The 18,395-nt window shown below is 45.7% G+C and overlaps 1 protein-coding gene and 2 long non-coding RNA genes across 3 annotated transcripts in view; 1 reads left to right on the forward strand and 2 right to left on the reverse strand.

Annotated features, from left to right (window-relative positions):
* LOC148133542 (uncharacterized) overlaps positions 1 to 18,395 on the reverse strand; it is a 726,392-nt gene that overhangs the window by 251,617 nt on the left and 456,380 nt on the right. The gene's annotated exons all lie outside the window — the stretch shown is intronic.
* The window catches only part of EFNA2 (ephrin A2), a 285,035-nt gene that overhangs the window by 120,277 nt on the left and 146,363 nt on the right, over positions 1 to 18,395 (reverse strand). The gene's annotated exons all lie outside the window — the stretch shown is intronic.
* Positions 887 to 2,578, forward strand: LOC148133544 (uncharacterized). The gene is made up of 2 exons (XR_015747447.1): positions 887 to 1,015; positions 1,901 to 2,578. It is a non-coding gene; the product is annotated as an uncharacterized LOC148133544 (long non-coding RNA).

Consider the following 18,395-nt stretch of genomic DNA (forward strand, 5'->3'; position numbering starts at 1 on the left):
ACCATACATATAAATACCCGCGAAAACTTAAGAAAACGTATGTATGTATGTATGTATGTATGTATGTATGTATGTATGTATGGCATTCAGCTTTGTTCGAGTATTTTCCCATGTCATTATAGTTGTGCTTTTATAGTTGTGCTTTTAAAAGCACAACTATAATGACGTGGGAAAATACCCGAACAAAGCTGAATGCCATACATGTAAGTACCTGTGAAAACTTAAGAAAACATATACATTGAGTTAGCCTACAGAAACACCAAGCTAAAAAGATTGCAGAAAAGAAACATTGTTTTCATGTACAGTGCTACCGTGGTATCAATAATTGGTTCTAGCAGGCACAAGTACCAAAAACAATAAGTACCAAACAATTTATTTTCCCCATAAGGAATAATATAGTGAGTCACAAGACAGCCAACATCGACAAGTTCCTTTAGCTTTTGTGGTGGGAACCAAACAAACAGTGAGTAACGGGACAAAATTTTGCAAAAAATTTGTGCTGAGTAGCAAATTCGATGAGTTTCCAAAGCAATTGAATACCAAGGTACCACTGTATTCATTTTCTCAAAGAAGGATAAGGTACTGAATTAAAAACTACAAAAATGTAGAGGGAATTTTGGAAGAACGATGTGAAAGGATAGAAGGAAAAGAGAAAAATGTTAAAGGTCAAAAGAACAAGAAAAAGAAAAAAGGAGCATTTTTCAGTTTTCTTTGCAGCAGCTACAAAGCTGGCTAATACTATTTCCACCCTCTGTAATTACCTCACATGGTTCCATTCTTCCAACAAACAACACCTTTTAATCAGTAAATCCCAAAATAACCAATTCGCTTTTGTCCATTTTCAGCAAAATGTCTATTAAAAAGGTATCCCGTCTTTTATAAGGTTGGTTATTGTTTCTTTCTTAATCAAACAGGGTAATTTAGCTACTTCAGCAAACTTCGCACAGCTTCACACACCAATCCTCTTCACACAGAAAAATGAAATCTCAGTGCAATTAGATGTGCATTTCCACAGGTAATCCTTGACTGATAACCTTAATTGTGCCTGGAATTTCAGTCGTTAAGTGTGCTGGTTGTTAAATGGGTCATTATGTGACCATGTCTAACAGCGGGGTTTTTTGTTTTTTTTAAATCAGTGGTTGTTAAACAGAGTCCTTTCTCTGCAAGTACAGGTAGTCCTCGACTTATAACAGTTTATTTAGTGACCATTCAAAGTTACCAAAGCACTGAAAAAACTGAATTATGACCATTTTTCACACTTACGACCATTGCAGCACCCCCATGGTCATATCATCAAAATTCAGATGCTTGGCAATGGACTCATATTTACGACGGTTGCACTATCTTGCAGTCATGTGATTCTCTTTTGAGACCTTCTGACAAGCTAAGTCAATGGGTAGCCAAATTCACTTAACAACTGCAATGGTTCACTTAACAATTGTGGCAAGGAGAGGCTGTAAAACGGGGCAAAAAACCCACTTAACAAATGTTTCACTTAGCAACATAAATTATGGGCTCAATTGTGGTCGTAACTCCAGGACTACCTGTTAAATGCAGGCTGGTTGCCGAGTGCCCCAAAAGCAATGAAAAGGGGGCAGCCCTCGTAACTTTGAATCTGGGTTGTAAATAACTGTGTGGAGTTCCACCATAGCTTCAAACGCTCACTAAATGACCATTCGTAAGTTGAGACTACCTGCATTTAAAACTGCACTTGGGCGGCAAAAATCCATGGAACCACTAGATGTCAGCAAGTGTTACAGAAACAAAATCTCTGCTGCCAACTAGTGGTTGAGAGGAATTATTGCAACCCAGGATCAATCCTTCTTTTGGCCAATGTGCTGATCAATGATGTGCAGCTCTAAAGATGTTTCAACGTGTTACTTTGCAAATTCTTACTCAGGTGTCGTCAGCCCATTCACACAAGGGTCACACAAGTGAAAGATGACGTAAATTGAGAAGACCTGACAAGAGGATTAAAAAGAAGCAAGAGCCTTCAGCAAAATACAGAATGGGTTTTGCAAATGTTTTTATTGACAGCTGTAAGAAGAAGCTAGTCCGGCTGCCCATATTTTATTCCCCTCTTTTAGTTTTATGTATTTATGACATTTATTCATCACCCTAATCCAATCTCAAGTGAACAGGCAAAGTAGGGCCATATTTCGCAGCTGAAGCGAAATTCAATAATTTTACAACTATTTCCCAGAGTGAAATGGGATGGGGGCGAATCCATGAAAGAGCTCAGAGCTGTGGGGAACTAGGCACGTTCCAACTCCGGAATTAATTTGAGAAACGCTCCTGGTTAAAACCCATTTGGGGTATAAAAGATGGGGCTGAAGAACACGCCACAATAAATTGAGAAATGCAAAAGAAGAACGCCGATCAATTTATATCCCCCTTTAAACATTTTCTTCCTCAACCTGATTTCCTGCCAAGTTCTATGTCAGCGGTCATGTGGTCATGCGGATGAGAAATTTGGGACTTGAAGTCAACAAGAAGGTGGTCAGGGAAAGTTACATTAAAGACTTAACGCCTTCATTTTTCTGTTTTGAAAATTAAATAGCAATAGCACTTAGATTTATATACCGCTTCACGGTGCTTTTACAGCTCTCTCTAAGTGGTTTACAGAGTCAGCCTCTTGCCCCCAGCAATCTGGGTCCTCATTTTACAACCACCTCGGAAGGATGGAAGGATGAATCAATCTTGAGCCAGTCAGGATCAAACTCCTGGCTGGCTGGGGAATTCTGGGAGTTGAAGTCCACAAATTTTAAAATTGCCAAGGTTGGGCAGCCGCGTCCTAAATGATATCAGGACAAAACTGAAATCTGACTTTACTCAGATTGAAGTACAATTTTTTAAAAATGGGGAAAAATAGATTGTTTAATAATCACACAGCCTTCCTCTTGTGCTACAGTGGCTGATTTTGAGAAAAATTAATCTTTCACTGCTTGGATGGGAGACCACTAGAAAATCCCAAGACTGGAATAAGTGGGAATTAAACAAAAAAAAAACGTAAATACTGGAAAGGATTTCAACAGTGTTGCCAAGAAAATTGCACAAAGTCATTTGACTGTGAAGTGTTAACAATTTTCAGAGGTTTCTGCATACAGATGTAGAGGGCAAAAAGCATGGCCTTGAATTATAGGAAGTAAAGCCACTACAAATGCAACAAAGGTATAACAGGAACCAGCGTCTGGACAAAAATACAGGTAGTCCTCGACTTATAACAGTTTGTTTAGTGACCATTCAAAGTTACAATGGCACTGGAAAAGGTGATGACCGTTTTTCACAGTTACGACCTTTGCAGCATCCCAACGGCCATGTGATCAAAATTCAGACACTTGGCAACTGGTTCATATTTATGACCGTTGCTGTGTCCCAAAGTCACGTGATTCCCCTTTTGTGACCTTCTGTTCTGACCCAAGCCTTGTTCAAATCAAACAAACACAAAGTATGCATAAAAGCAAACCTTTTTAATGCAGTACTGTGAATTCTGTGCATTCACAGCCAAGAGTCATTCAAAACTAATTGTCCCAGATAAGAGCAAGCCCTTCCAAGATTGCAAAAGGCTGCCAAGAACAAAAGACTAATGGCAGATAAATACCCAAAGCCAGAGGTTTCAAAAAAACAAACTGGAGTAAGCAGGGCTTCAACGAGGACTTTGAGTAGAAAGAACTTCTTTGCTTCCTGCAAAGAAGCCAACCCCGAAGGCTGGCTTTTATCCCTTATGGGAGGGGCCATCACCTTCCAGCCTTACTCCCGAGTCGCCCGTGCTGTTTCAGCTGCTTTATCCTTCAAGCAGCCCTGCGCATACGCGCACTGACCACAGGCTCCCCCGAGTCCCTCTGCATCACTGCTGCCAGATTCTACAACCTTCAACGGCAGCACCCCACTCTCCGATAGTCCTGGCCCCATCCCTGAATCACATGTAGGCCCCTCATCTGAGTCCTCGCTGTCACAGACCTCAGCCGCCCGCACCTGCTGCCGATGAACCACAGCAGTGATCCCCAACCTTTTTTATGCAGCGGCCCGGTATCCCCAACCTTTTTTATGCTGCGGCCCGGTACCAGCATCAGCTGGGCGCCGCCATCTTGTTTTGATGAAAAAGTGCTTCCGGTGAGCTTTCTACCTGGAAAAGCTCACCGGAAGCACTTTTTCATCAAAACAAGATGGCGGCGCCCAGCAAACCAGCGCCCGGTAGGACTTGTTCCACGGACCGGTACCGGTCCGCGGACCGGTGGTTGGGGACCCCTGAACCACAGCACCTTCTGACAAGCAAAGTCAATGGAAAAGTCAGATTTACTCAACAACTGCATTATTAAATAATCAACTGCAATTGATTCATTAACAACAGTGGCAAGAAAGCTCATAAAATTGGATGTGATCATGGTGGGTGTGGCCTAGTTGGCCTTCTGCACCACTGCAGGGGGAGGGGGGATCATTTTTGCCCTCCCTGGGCTCCGGAGGCTTTCCCTCGAGCCTCCGGGAGGGCGAAAACGGCCTCATCCAGGCTCCGGAGGCTCTATGGAAGCTGGAAACAGGCTCATTTCTGGCCTTCCCGAACTTCCAGGAGGCCTGTTTTTGCCCTCCCTGAGCCTCCGCACACCCCCTGCACTTGCCTGCATCCAAAACAGGCCACGTGGGGACTCCTGGGAAAGGAGGGAGGAGAGGGGTGGGAGGGGCCAGCCAGGAGTGGGGTTTGGGGGGGGGGTTCTCCAAAGAGCACAGAATCTTAGCTAGGGGCTCTCCTGAACCCCTGCAAACCCCCCAGCAGCCCAGCCCTGGTGCTAGTGCTATGGCTAAGTGCTTATTATCAATGCCTTGCTTAGCAAGAGAAACTTTGGGTTCAATTGTAGTCGTAAGTCGAGGAACGCCTGCGAGTGCGCGGGAGCCAGACAAGGAAAGCGTCACGGCCCTTTAAGGCTGCTGTGACTTAAAGGTACCCCTTGCTGACTCCAACCTTGCTATTAATCATCGTGCCCGCAGCCGGAGAAGTCTACACAGATAACAGAAACAACCCCGAGCCACGCTTTTTTTTTTTTTTTTTCAGAGGTGAACGTCCCTCCTGAGAGCCGCGTAGATCCTGGAAGGTCTGCCGAGCACTACGGCCAAATGCAAAAACTCCCAGCTGGAAAGCGAACCAAAGTCATCACCTGCAGTTCAGGAGCACAGCAGGACGAAAGGAGCTTGCGAAGCCGGGCAGGATTTCAACAGATGGGCTGGAAAGCAGCCTGAAGACAAGGCCAAGTGATTTCCCGGCTGGCGTGGCGTATCAGCCTGCCAAATCTGACAACCTTAATATCAATATTTATCTCCGGGCTGAAACTCTGATCTGCGGCCTCATATTCCGCACCTCCATTACAGTTCTCCGTAATGCTCTTGACGGCCTCACGGAAAAGGAGGCTGGTTCGGCTTTAATGCAACCTAATCCGAGGGTTTGGCCTCGCGCTGACAGCTGAGAGGCTTTCTGGGGTATGAGAACAAGTCTCTGCGCAGCTCGGGGAACTTGAGTCAACCTCCGCGGGTCTGCAAAATCTCAGGTGGGTTCGCTGATAGCCGGCACGGCAATTGAAGCAGCTTCTTAGCTGCCCCAAACTGGACACCTTTCCCTGGAAACTGCTCCAACTTCCTGGTTCTCATTTGGACAATAATATATCAGGACAGGGCACTGACTTTAAAATTTAGAATAACAGAGAGTTGGAAGGGGCCTTGGAGGTCTTCTAGTCCAACCCCCTGCTTAGGCAGGAAACCCTACACCACTTCAGACAAACGGTTGTCCAATCTCTTCTTAAAAATTTCCAGTGTTGAAGCATTCACAACTTCTGGAGGCAAATTGTTCCACTGATTAATTGTTCTATCGGGAAATTCCTCCTTCGTTCTAGGTTGCTTCTCTCCTTAGTTTCCATCTGTTGCTTCTTGTCCTGCCCTCAGGAGCTTTGGAAAAGAGTTTGATCCTTTCTTCTTTGTGGCAGCCCCTCAAATATTGGAAGATTGCTATCATGTCACCCGTAGTCCTACTTTTCATTAAACTAGACATATCCAGTGCCAGCAACTGTTCTGGACCCAGGTCAGAGTGGTAACACCAGACTGGCAGGTGTGATGGTACGTGCAGAAGGACCTTGGGAGACGGCCGAAGAGATCGTGCCTAAGGAACAGTTAGATAAGAGACCACCTAGCCCACAGCTGGATAATGGGTGAGGCAAAATACTCAGGAAGGACCCTCCGTAGTTTCTCAGGGTGCAAAGGAGACAGCAGAAACATTATATAGGTAATCCTCGACTTACAAAAATTCATTTAGCGATCATTCGAAGTTACAACAGCGCAGAAAAAGGTGATTTATGACCGTTTTCACACTTATGACCATTGCAGTATCCCCATGGTCACGTGATCAACATCCAGCCACTTGGCAACTGACTCAGGCCTGTTTTCCCCCAAAATAAGACCTATCCTGATAATAAGACCTAGCATGTTTTACACATGTGCCTAATATAAGCCCTACTTAAGCGCCTGCACAGTCGGTCAACCAAGAAGTGGGCTGGTGGCCACATGGGGTCCTGTTGGATGGTCCACTGAAGCTGCCGCCGTGAGGCAGAGCAGGTGTTGGGGCATGGGTAGCCCTGGTGCATCGTGGGGCAGTAGGCCCCGTGGCAAGCAAGCAGAAGAAGTGGGCCTCCCATACATTGGGGGGGAAATAAGACATTCCCCCCAAATAAGCCCTAGTGCTTATTCCAGAGCCCAGAAAATAAGACTGGGTCTTATTTTCGGGGAAACGTGGATATTAATGACGGTTGCAGTCCTGTAATCGTCTTTTGCCACCTTCCATGGAGAAGCCAGATTCACTCTGCAACCGTGCTATCAACTTAACAATGGCGGTGATTCACTTAACAAGCGTGGCAAGAAAAGCCTCAAAATTGTGTCGAGACTGACTGGAGTCGAGCTCCTACCCATAAGGCTGAAAAGGTGGGGTGGGGGGGGGTTGAGTTCCCGGTATCTACCTGAGGCTGCAGAAACTGATGGTTAAATGCAGATTACTTAAAAGGTGACCCTGACAGGCCCACTTTGGAGGGTGGGGTGGAAGTGGGGAGTGACTAGGCTGCCCTTTCTTGTCTCATTTAGCAGAAGGATCAGCCTGGCACAGCTTCGCTTTGGCACCAACACCTGTTTTTTCCACTTCACAATTCTTTCCCGCCCCATCCTTCACAACCCAGAAGGGGAAGTGGCAACCCTCCAGCATCAGCACAGCTACACACACACACGCACACACAGAATCTGGCCTGCAAACCAACCAACCGCATCCACAAGAGGTGAAGATTTTGACCATTTAATGCTTTTTGTGTGTGTTGGGGGGCAGGGGGGGGAGAGAGAAGAAGGGAAGTGTTTTGCAGTTATTGGCACTGGATGCTTTCCCCCCCCCCCCAAAAGCCAGTTTCTGGTTTCGTTCCCAAGGCACAAGCCGATTATGTCCAAAATCTTCACCACGCACTTCTGGTGGCGTGTTTTTCGCCTCTTTCTGGAGCTGAGAAATCGGGATTCCTTTCCTTTGTCTTTTTCTTTCTTTCTTTCTTTTTCCCACTTACCAAAATAATATAATATGGGGGGGGAAAAATTATTAAGAGTTTAAGTCGGTGTTTCAGGTGAGCAGGCACCAGAAACACAAGGTAATTGGAGGGAATTAAAATCTATAGGAAGAGAGAAAAGTCAGCATCTGTAATCAATGCCATCCGATTCACAAGTGACCGCAATTCCCACACTTTCTCAGCCTTGAGCTATGCCTATGTCTGCCGATCGTGGGAGTCGGAGTCCTAACACACCCCAGATGGTGCCCGCTGAGGAAGACCAAAAAGGGTTTTTTTTTGTTTTGGTTTTGGTTTGGACCTGCTTAAAAAAACACCTTTCCTCAAACATGGCAAGAAAATTTTGGTTCCACAACAGTGAACAGTAAAGCTTCGCTCAAAAGGAAGGCAGTAGGTATTTATTGCTAATGCCCTTCCTGCAAATATTAACACCGGTCTAACTCCAAATTAAGTACAGTCGAGGGCACAGCTTATCGGGTTAAGCTTGTTGTCTTGGGAGCCCTTAAGACGGCCGAACGCTTGACTGCATCCATCAGCTCAAGAAGATGGACCAGGCGGCAGCGTTCTGTGACTCGTGACTGATCAAGCTTTAAAGCTCAGCTCGTTGGCCCAAACTTCAGAAGTAGGTACAGGGGGTCCTCAACTTGCTACCACAATGGAGCCGAAAATTTACGTGGCTAAGTGAGAAATTAGTTGTGAGTTTTGCCCCACTTTACCATTTTCCCTGCCAAGGATAGAAGAGATAGAATAGAATGGAATAGAATTGGAATAGAATGGAATGGAATGGAATGGAATAGAATGGAATGGAATAGAATAGAATAGAATAGAATAGAATAGAATAGAATAGAATAGAATAGAGCAGAACAGAACAGAACAGAACAGAACAGAGCAGAATAGCAGAGTTGAAAGGGACCTTGGAGGTCTTCTAGTCCAACCCCCCTGCTTAGGCAAGAAACCCTATACCAGACAAATTGTTATCCAATCCTTTCTTACAAACTTTCAGTGTTGAAGCATTTACAACTTCTGGAGGCATTTGTTAAGTGAATCACTGCCGTGGTTAAAAAATTTTAACTACCGGTTCTGTGGGCGTGGCTTGGTGGGCGTGGCAGGGGAAGGACACTGTAAAATCTCCAGTCAGAGGTGGGATTTGCCGGTTCTCCGAACTAGTCAAAATTTCCGCTACCGCTTCTCCAGAACTGGTCAGAACCTCCTGAATACCCACCTCTATCACATGATATGGTCACCATCAGAAGTTTAAAATCAGGTTGTAATTCCCTTTTAGATGAGTATGTTCAAATAGTTGCTACGAAATTGGTTGTAAGTCAAGGACGGTACTCTAAAGCTATCAAAACAGGGTCTTGCATGCCTGAATGAGCTTCCCCGCTCCTTTCCTTACTCATATTACTACTACGTTAGTCCTCAACTTACAACTACAATTGAGCCCAAAATATCTGTTGCTAAGGGAGACCGTTCTTAAGCGAGTTTTGCCCAATTTTACAACCTTTCTTGCCACCGTTGTGAAGTGAATCATTGCAGTTGATTACTTAATAAGCCAGTTGTTAAGTAAATCTGGCTTTTCCATTGACTTTGCTTGTCAGAAGGTCACCAAAGGGGAAGCACGTGTCCCCTGCAACCGTCATAAATACGAACCAGTTGGCAAGCATCTGAATGTAAATCACGGGATTGTGGGGATGCTGCAACGGCCGTAAGGGTGAAGAATGGTCATAAGTCACTTTTGTCAGTGCTGTTGTAACTTGGAACTAAAGTTCAAATTGTTGTAAGTAGAGGACTACATGTAACCACTGTTGCTTGTTTTCTTTAAAAGATCAGCTGAGCATCTGGGAGCATTTTGGTCTGAAACTTTGAGGGTCAAAACACAAAAAAACACTTTGACCTTGAAAGATGGACAAAGCAACTCCACCCCACAGTTTCGGAAACGTTTATGCTATTTATTTAAGGGGATTAGAAACAAGTTCCAATTTCCAGGATTTACTTAAGTATTTAGTTTACCGTATTTCAAGGGTCTTCAAACTTGACAGCTTTAAGACTTGTGGGCTTCAACTCCCAGAATTCCTGAGCTAACATGACTTTAGGAGGAATTCTGGGAGTTGAAGTCCACAAGTCTTAAAGCTGTCAAGTTTGAAGAGCACTGTTTTAGTTAGGTAATTGGCTTGGTCAACTAACTAACCAAGTTAATCAGGCAATGAAAAGAAGGAGTGACATGATAGCAGTGTTCCAAAATCTAAGGGGCTGCCCAAAGAAGTGGGAGTTAAGCTATTCTCCAAAGCAGGGATCTCCAACCTTGGCAACTTTAAGCCTGGAGGATTTCAACTCCCAGAATTCCCCAGCCAAATGGCTGGGGAATTCTGGGAGTTGAAGTCCTCCAGGCTTAAAGTTGCCAAGGTTGGAGACCCCTGCTCCAAAGCACCTGAAGGCAGAACAAGAAACAATGGATGTGTGATGACTCAGAGTGTAGCACAAACGTAACAAAATCCAAAACCTAAATAAATGTCCTTTAATGCCTCCAACTTGGCCCCACTGTTCAATAATTCTCAGTTGGAGATAACACTTACTCAAAAATAGTCTTTAAAAGAAAGCAATACCATCTGAGCTTAATGAGCAGACAGAGGTGAAATAAAAAACCCAAAACAAACTACAATGAAGGAAATTCCACAACGGAACAGGATAAGTAATTACCAACTTCAAGGAGATAACAAGGCACAGTCTGTTGGAAGGACACCAACCAAGATAACTTCAGCCCAAAATAAAACACGCTTTGCTTCTGGCAACGCTGTGTTTTAACCGTCTCTCCTATACACTATTCTCCCCAGCTGCAACTAATGAGAGGGATCATGGCCGCTTCCTCTCTCGTAAGCCAAGTTGTTTCCTTCTCCGTTCCTCTCTGTGTGTCCTACAATGAAGAGGGGATGGGCCTAGTTCTTCCTCTGAGTGACCAGCCGGCCTCTGCCTTTCCCCAGCCTCCTCCACAACCTCTGGAGCCACACCTCCACTCCCTGTGGGTAGTGGTGTAGGGTCTCCTGCCTAAGCAGGTGGTTGGACTAGAAGACCCCCAAGATCCCTTTCAAGTCTGTTATTCCATGATTTTACAATTCTACAAAATTTGAGTATAATTCACTTAACAACCACCTTACATGTAGTCCTCGACTTACAGCAATTCACTTAGTGACCATGCAAAGTTACAACGGCACTGAAAAAAGGGACTTACGACCATTTTTCAGGCTTGATGTGATTTACATTCAGATGCCTGACAAGTGACTCACTTTTATGACAGTTGCCGTGTCCATGGGTCACATGATCCCCTTTTGCAACCTTCTGACAAGCAAAGTCGATGGGGAAGCTAGATTCACTTGACAACCGTGTTAGTAACTGAACATCTGCAGCAAGTCACTTAACCGGTGTGGCAAGAAAAGTCGTCAAATGGGGGCAAAACTCAAACTCAACAAATTTCTCACTTAGCAACATAGGTTTTGGCCTCAATTGTGGTCGTTAAGTCGAGGGCTACCTGCATTTAGCAAAGAAAATTTTGGTCCCCATTGTGATCAAGGACTACCCCACTTTCTAAACATTTCGTTCCATGTAATTCCACGAAACCTAGGCGAGATCACGCCAAACATAGTACTGAAAAGAATAAACAAGGAAACTTCCCTGGGAATTGGCCTTTGGATGCTGTAATTTGCCCCCCCCACCGTTCCACTCTCATTAACATGAGAGCCTGTTAGCAGAACACGGCTCCTAATCAATAATCACCAATGATGAATCCTAAGTGAGAGCACATTAATGCACCGATCATTTTTCTGGCCTGCGCTGACATCCGTGCCAGACACAATATCTACCGTTCAAGCCACATGCCGGGGGGAACTTGAGCCTTTGTCTGAATTTTGAAAGTGTGCATTTCTTGAGATATCTGAAGATCTCTCTCTCTCTTTCTCTTTCTCTCTCTCTCTCCTCCCTCCCTCTCTCCCTCCTTCCCTCTCTCCCCCTCTCCCTCCCTCCTTCTCCCCCTCTCTCTCTCCCTCCCTCTCTCCCTCGCTCTCTTTCCCTCCTTCTCCCTCTCTCTCCCTTTCTCTCTTCCCTCCCTCTCCCTCTCTCCATCTCTGTGTGTGTGTGTGTGTGTGTTTGTGCACAAGTGTGCACAAGCATCTTCAAAGCCGCTGTTTCTCTCTCTCATGTAGAAGGCCGGCCATCTCAAAAGAGAACCTCTGGCCAAATTCAACAGGCAGGGGGCAGGCAAAAAAAAAAAATTCCATAGAAAATATACTTTTCTTTTTTATACAGTCAAGAAACGGTCCTCACTTTTCCCCCCCCCTCCAACTTTCTATGTCAAAAAAAAGAAAACACAACAAAAACAACAAAAGCCCCCCCTTTTTTTTTCCAGCGGGGAAAATTTTTTACAGACGACAGCCATGGAAGCGCCCCCATCATTCCTATACAGGTAAGTCCTCAACCTACGACTGCCTTTAGGACCAGAATTTACATCGTTAAACAAGATGGTCGTGAACTGAGTCGGGCCTGATTTTATGAGCTTTTTTTGGCCATGGTTGTTAACCCCCAGCAGCCCAACCCTGCCGTCGCAGCCAAAAACAGATCTCGGGACTCTGTTTTCGCATGGCAGATCGCTCAAGCCACCACAGGTGCCCCCCCCCTCCAACATGAGTGACGTCAAGCTGGCCACACCCACCTTGGCCACACCCACCCCAGCCCCCGGGGTCAAACACATGCGGCCCTCCACGAAATCGAGTTTGATACCCCTGTCTTAGAGAGAGAGAGAGAGAGAGAGAGAGGAGGTTTGGGGCGTTGCTGTGGTACGCCTGTTGTTGTTCCTGACCCAGATGGTTCGGCAGGCAGACTACAACTCTCCGGCTGGGCGAACAGTTTGATGCCAATCAGCCAACCGTAACGGCTGGGAAACACAGCCGACCTCTTGGCAAACCGTTCGGCAGAAGTCAAAAGCGGCTTCCAGGTTCCGGCCCTCCTGAAGCAAGGAACACACCGGCCACCTGTCCAATCAGCAGGGGAGGAGACAAGGAAGCGGGAGACGGAGCGAACATCGGGGCAGCCAGTCCAGCTGTCTGCTGATCGGCAACCAGCAACGTGGTAAGGAAAGGGGTGGGTGGGTGGGGGAAATAAGAAAGTCTTGCTGCCATTCATTTAGTGACCGTTCGAAGTTGCGACGGCGCTGAAAAAAAGGGACTTTACAACCAGTGGTGGGGTTCTATTTTTTTTTTTGTACTACCCGTTCTGTTGGGCGTGGCCTGATGGGCGTGGCAGGGGAAGGATTAGTATGGGAGGTGGGATTTGCCGGTTCTCCAAACTACTCAACATTTCCGCTATCGGTTCTCCAGAACTGAATGCCACCTCTGCTTACGACCCGTTTTTTTTACACCTGCAACCGTTGCAACGGGCCCTCATATTTGTGACGGTTTGTGATGACCCGGGGCGTGGCACAAAAGCAACAAAGGCACACAAAAAATTAAAGTTCCTTTAATACCTCCAACTTGGCCCCCAATGTCCTCGGCTGGAGAAAAAAATTCTCCCCAAAACAGTTTTTAAAGGGAAGAAATTCCGTCCAAACCCAAAGTATATATAAATTATACAGAAATAAAAACCAACACAAACCACGCTGCGGCAATTTACAAGACAGGGCAGGATAAGGAATTGAAGACTTCAAAAGATAACGAAACACACACAGTTGGGTGGACACCAGAACCCAGATAGGACTTGACAAACCAAGATAATTCATGCTTTGCTTCCAGCAAGGAGTTGTGCGCAAACACTCTCTTTATCCTGTTTTCCCAGCTGTAGCTAATGAAGGGAATCAGGGCCTTTTTCTCCCCTGTAACCCATGTTGCTCCCTTCTCCGTTCCTCCCTGTGTGCCCTAGGATGAAGACGGGGTGGCCTGGGTCTTTCTCTGAATGCCCAGCTGGACTGCACTCTTCCCCAGTTTCCTTCACAGCCACCAGAGATGTTCCACCTCTCCCTCGGGAATCAGATTCCAACAGGGACATGACCCGGTTGTAGCATCATGGGATCACGTGATCCCCTTTTGAGGCCTTCAGACAAGCCAAATCAATGGGGGAAGACAGATTCACTTAAGAACTGTGGCAAGAAATGTTGTAAAATGGGGCAGAATTCCAAAACTTAGCAAGTGTCTCATTTAGCAACAGAACAACTGTTGTGGCAGTTCAGTCTGGTGCAGTGATTTAAAAGCACCAGGCTAGAAATGGAGAGAGCACGAATTCGAATCTTCTCTTAGGCACAAAATCAGCAGGGTGACTTTGAGCCAGTTTTTCTCGGTTCTGGGAAGAAGAAGAAGGAGAGACGGGCAAACCATTTCTGAAAATCCTGCCAAGAACACCGCAGAGATTTGCCCAGGCAGTAGCCAGGAATCAAGAGGGATCTGAAGGCACCAAACCCAACCAACCAAGATTTCCACTGATAACTTTGGCTCAGCTCTTCTTTTTCCTTTCTCTGTACAGGTAGTCCTCGACTTACACAACCGAGCCCAAAATTTCTGTTGCTAAGCAAGACATTTCTTCAGTGAGTTTTTGGGCCATTTTAGGACCTTTTTTTTTGCCACATTCGTCAAGTGTATCATTGCAATTTTTAAATTAGTAACAGGGTTTCCAAGTGTCTGAATTTTGATCCCATGACCACGGGGATGCTGCAGCGGTCGTAAGTGTGAAAAATGGTCATAAAGTCATTTTTTCCCCAGTAACTTCAAATGGTCACTCAATGAACTCCTGTATAACTCCACAATTTTTGCGTTTTTTTACAATGCAACTTCACCACCTGAGAAACTTAGCAGACACCAGCTCTCTACTGCAGTGTTTCTCAGCTGTGGCCACTTGAAGATAGGTGGACTTCTAATCCCATAATTCCCCAATCCTCATGGCTGGCTGGGGAACTCTGAGAGTTGGAGCCCACATGGTTAAGTTGGCTGGGGAATTCTAGGAATTGGAGTCCACATGGCTTAGCTGGCCAGGGAATTCTGGGAGTTGAAGTTCCTATGGTTTAGCTGGCTATGGAATTCTGGGAGTTGAAGTCCACATGGTTTAAGCTGGCTAGGGAATTCTGGGAATTGGAGCCCACATGGTTAAGTTGGCTGTGGAATTCGGGGAGTTGAAGTCCACATGGTTTAAGCTGACCATGGGAATTCTGGGAGTTGAAGTTCCTATGGCTTAGCTGGCTGTGGAATTCGGGGAGTTGAAGTCCACATGGTTTAAGCTGACCATGGGAATTCTGGGAATTGGAGTCCACATGGCTTAGCTGGCCAGGGAATTCTGGGAGTTGAAGTTCCTATGGTTTAGCTGGCTATGGAATTCTGGGAGTTGAAGTCCACATGGTTTAAGCTGGCTAGGGAATTCTGGGAATTGGAGTCCACATGGCTTAGCTGGCCAGGGAATTCTGGGAGTTGAAGTTCCTATGGTTTAGCTGGCTATGGAATTCTGGGAGTTGAAGTCCACATGGTTTAAGCTGGCCAGGGAATTCTGGGAATTGGAGCCCACATGGCTTAGCTTGGCTGTGGAATTCGGGGAGTTGAAGTCCAAATGGTTTAAGCTGACCATGGGAATTCTGAGAGTTGAAGTTCCTATGGCTTAACTGGCCAGGGAATTATGGGAGTTGAAGTCCACATGGTTTAAGCTGGCCAGGGAATTCTGGAAGTTGAAGTCCACCCATCTCTTAAGTGCCAAAATTGAGAAGCACTGCTCTACCATCCCCAATTCACAGCGACTTTGAAAGGAAACAATTGCATATTCTGCCCCATCAGCCACAGCCTCCATCCTTTTCTTTTGTCGCTTTACAATCGTTTCCCCCTTAGGGTTGAGACCTGTTTATAAACTGCCATGTCTGTGGCTGGCCTTAAAAAAAAAAAAGAAGAAGAAGAAAAAAAGAAAAGAAAAACCACAAACACATAAAAATTAGGGCAAATAATTATACAGAAACAGTAGGCCGGCGCCTGACACAACTGCCGAAATGCAAAAACGGTGCATTTCCACAGAGAACTGGGGGAGAGACATGCCTGCACGCCTCACTCTTCCCTATAAGTCTCCCCCCTCTTCTCCCCCCGTAATATATTAGAGTATGCCCACCCCCAGCCTCTCTGCGCCCTCTGTTCCTCTTGCAGCCTCTTAATGCCTCTGGCTAAGCAAAGATCAGTAATATAAGATCTCTCTTAACATCTCTTGCCAATTCTGTCAGAGCTCATCTCCAGGGTACCACGACACACAGTTATATAAACAGAGCACATTCTCTGTCAAAGATTTTTTTCCCCCACCCCTTCCTTCCTTTAAAAAAAAAAAAAAAAGTTGCATGCTTTTTATAAAAATAAAATAATAATAATAAAAAAATAATAATAACAGAGGCCCCTCTCCGGCTCATTTGCACATAAAAGAGACCTTGGCAATACTCGAGGGTGCAGAGTGGCATGTTTTAGAGCCAGTAGGTTAAATCCGACAATTAAGAAAAAGGTCAGGGGAGAAAAAAAAAGGGTTGCCTTTCTCTGTTCTTGCCACTTGGCTGGCAAATGCTATTTTTCACCCGGATCCGTCAATCAGGGCTGGAAGGCCAAAGGGAGAGGCAGATGGCCCGCCCGAGGACACCCAAGACCTGCAGGCAAATGTTGGCAGCGGGCTGGGGCGGCTTACAAGATGCTCGCCTAGACTCCCACGCAGGGATTCAATTAGGGGAGGCGCCAGGAATTGGATGGCGGAAGAAGCCCAGCACCCAGCAAGACTAATCAGCCAATAATAATAATAATAATAATAATAATAATAATAATAATAATAATAATAATAATAATAATAATAATAATAATAGGAATCCGGTACAGGTAGTCCTCACGGTTCATTTAGTGACCGTTTGAAGATAGAACACCACTAGAAGAAATGACTCATGAGTTCACACTTATGACCGTTGCAGCAGCATACCCCCCCCCGTGATCAACATTCAGACGCTTGGCAACTGGCTAGGAGGAGGCTTTCAAAAAGGGACTGGGTGGCCCTTTGTCAGAAAGGGTGTAGGGTCTCCTGCTTGGGTGGGGGGTTGGACTAGATTTAACAGTTTAACAGATAATCAGAGTTGGAAGGGACCTTGTGGGTCATCTAGTCCAACCCCCCGCCCAAGCGGGAGACCCTACACCATTTCTGACAAATGGGAGTCCAATCTCTTCTTGAAAGCCTCAAGTGATGGCACTCCCACAACTTCCAAGGGCAACTTCTGTTCCATGGATTGATTGTTCTCACTGTGAGAAGTTTCTCCTTATTTCCAGGTTGAATCTCTCCTTATTCAGTTTCCATCCATTGTTCCTTGTCTGGCCTACAGGTGCTTTAGAAGACAGCTTGACCCCTTCCTCTCTGTGGCAGCCCCTCAAATATTGGAAGACCTCTATCATGTCTCCCCTGGTCCTTCTCTTCACTAGACTAGCCATGCCCAGTTCCTACAACCGTTCATTGTATGTTTCAGCCTCCAGTCCCCTAATCATCCTGGTTGCTCTTCTCTGTACTTTTTCTAGAGTCTCAACATCTTTTTTATAGTGTGGTGACCAAAACTGGATGTAGTACTCTAGGTGTGGTCTTACTAAGGCTTTGTAGGGTGGTATTACTACTTCCCTTGATCTTGATTGTACCCTTCTGTTAATGCAACTGGTAGATGTCCTACAAGGTCTCTTCTAACTCTGTTAAACTGAATATTTATGACGGTTGCAGCCAGGAGTGGGTTCTACCTTGGCCGCTACCGGTTTGGTGGGTGAATGAGCATGCGCGTGCCTCTAACACGCCAATCAGCTGAGAGGATGAAGAAACAAAAAGCTAGGAGTGCCCGCCCCTGCGCTTGTTGCTTCTTTTACCCTCTCAACTGATCGTCGGAGAAACTGGTTCAGCTGTACCAGTAGTTATTTTTATTACCGGTTCAGTTGAACTGGTCCGAACCAGTAGCATACCACCACTGGTTGCGCCCCGGGGGTCACCTGATCTACCTTTTTGTGGCCTTCTGAGAAGCAAAGTCAATGGGGAAGCCAGATTCACTTAACAACCGTGTCACTAACTTAACAACTGCAGGGATTGTCTTAGGGGACAAAACTCACTTAACAAATGTCTCACTTAGCAACAGAAATTTGGAGTCGTAAGTTGAGGGCTACCTGTGGCACCCTCTCCAACCAAGACATTTTACAGGTAGTCCTCGACTGATGACCATAGTTGGGACCAGAATTCTCATTGATGAACAAGGCAGCTGTTAAACAAGTCGTGCCTAATTTTATGTCCTTTCTTGCCACGGTTGCTACATGAATCGCTGCAGTTGTTAAGTGAAGCACGGGGTTGTTAAGCAAATCTAGTTTCCCCCGTTGGCTTTGCTTGTCGGAAGCTACAGCTGGGAAGGTCACAAATGGTAATCACGTGACCCCCTGGATGCTGCCCCCCCATTGTAAATACAGGTAATCCTTGACTTACGACCACAATTGAGCCCAAAACCTATGTTGCTAAGGGAGTCAGGTGTTAAGTCGCTTTTGCCCCATTTTACGACCTTTCTTGCCACAGATGTTAAGTGAATCACTGCAGTTCTTAAGTAATATGATTGTTAAGTGAATCTGGTTTCCCGCATTGACGTTGCTCGTCAGAAGGTCGCAAAAGGGGATCACGTGACCCCGGACCACTACAACCGTCATAAATATGAACCAGTTGCCAAGCATCCAAATTTTGATCACTTGATCATGGGAATGCTGCAACGGTCATCAGTGTGAAAAATGGGCATAAGTCACTTTTTTTCAGTGCCGTTGTAACTTTGAACTGTCACTCAATGAACCGTTG

Source organism: Notechis scutatus, chromosome 1, assembly GCF_049901735.1.
Source record: "Notechis scutatus isolate UNSWTSFEM ecotype Mainland chromosome 1, rNotScu1.2, whole genome shotgun sequence".
In the NCBI taxonomy this organism is placed as follows: Eukaryota; Metazoa; Chordata; class Lepidosauria; order Squamata; family Elapidae; genus Notechis; species Notechis scutatus.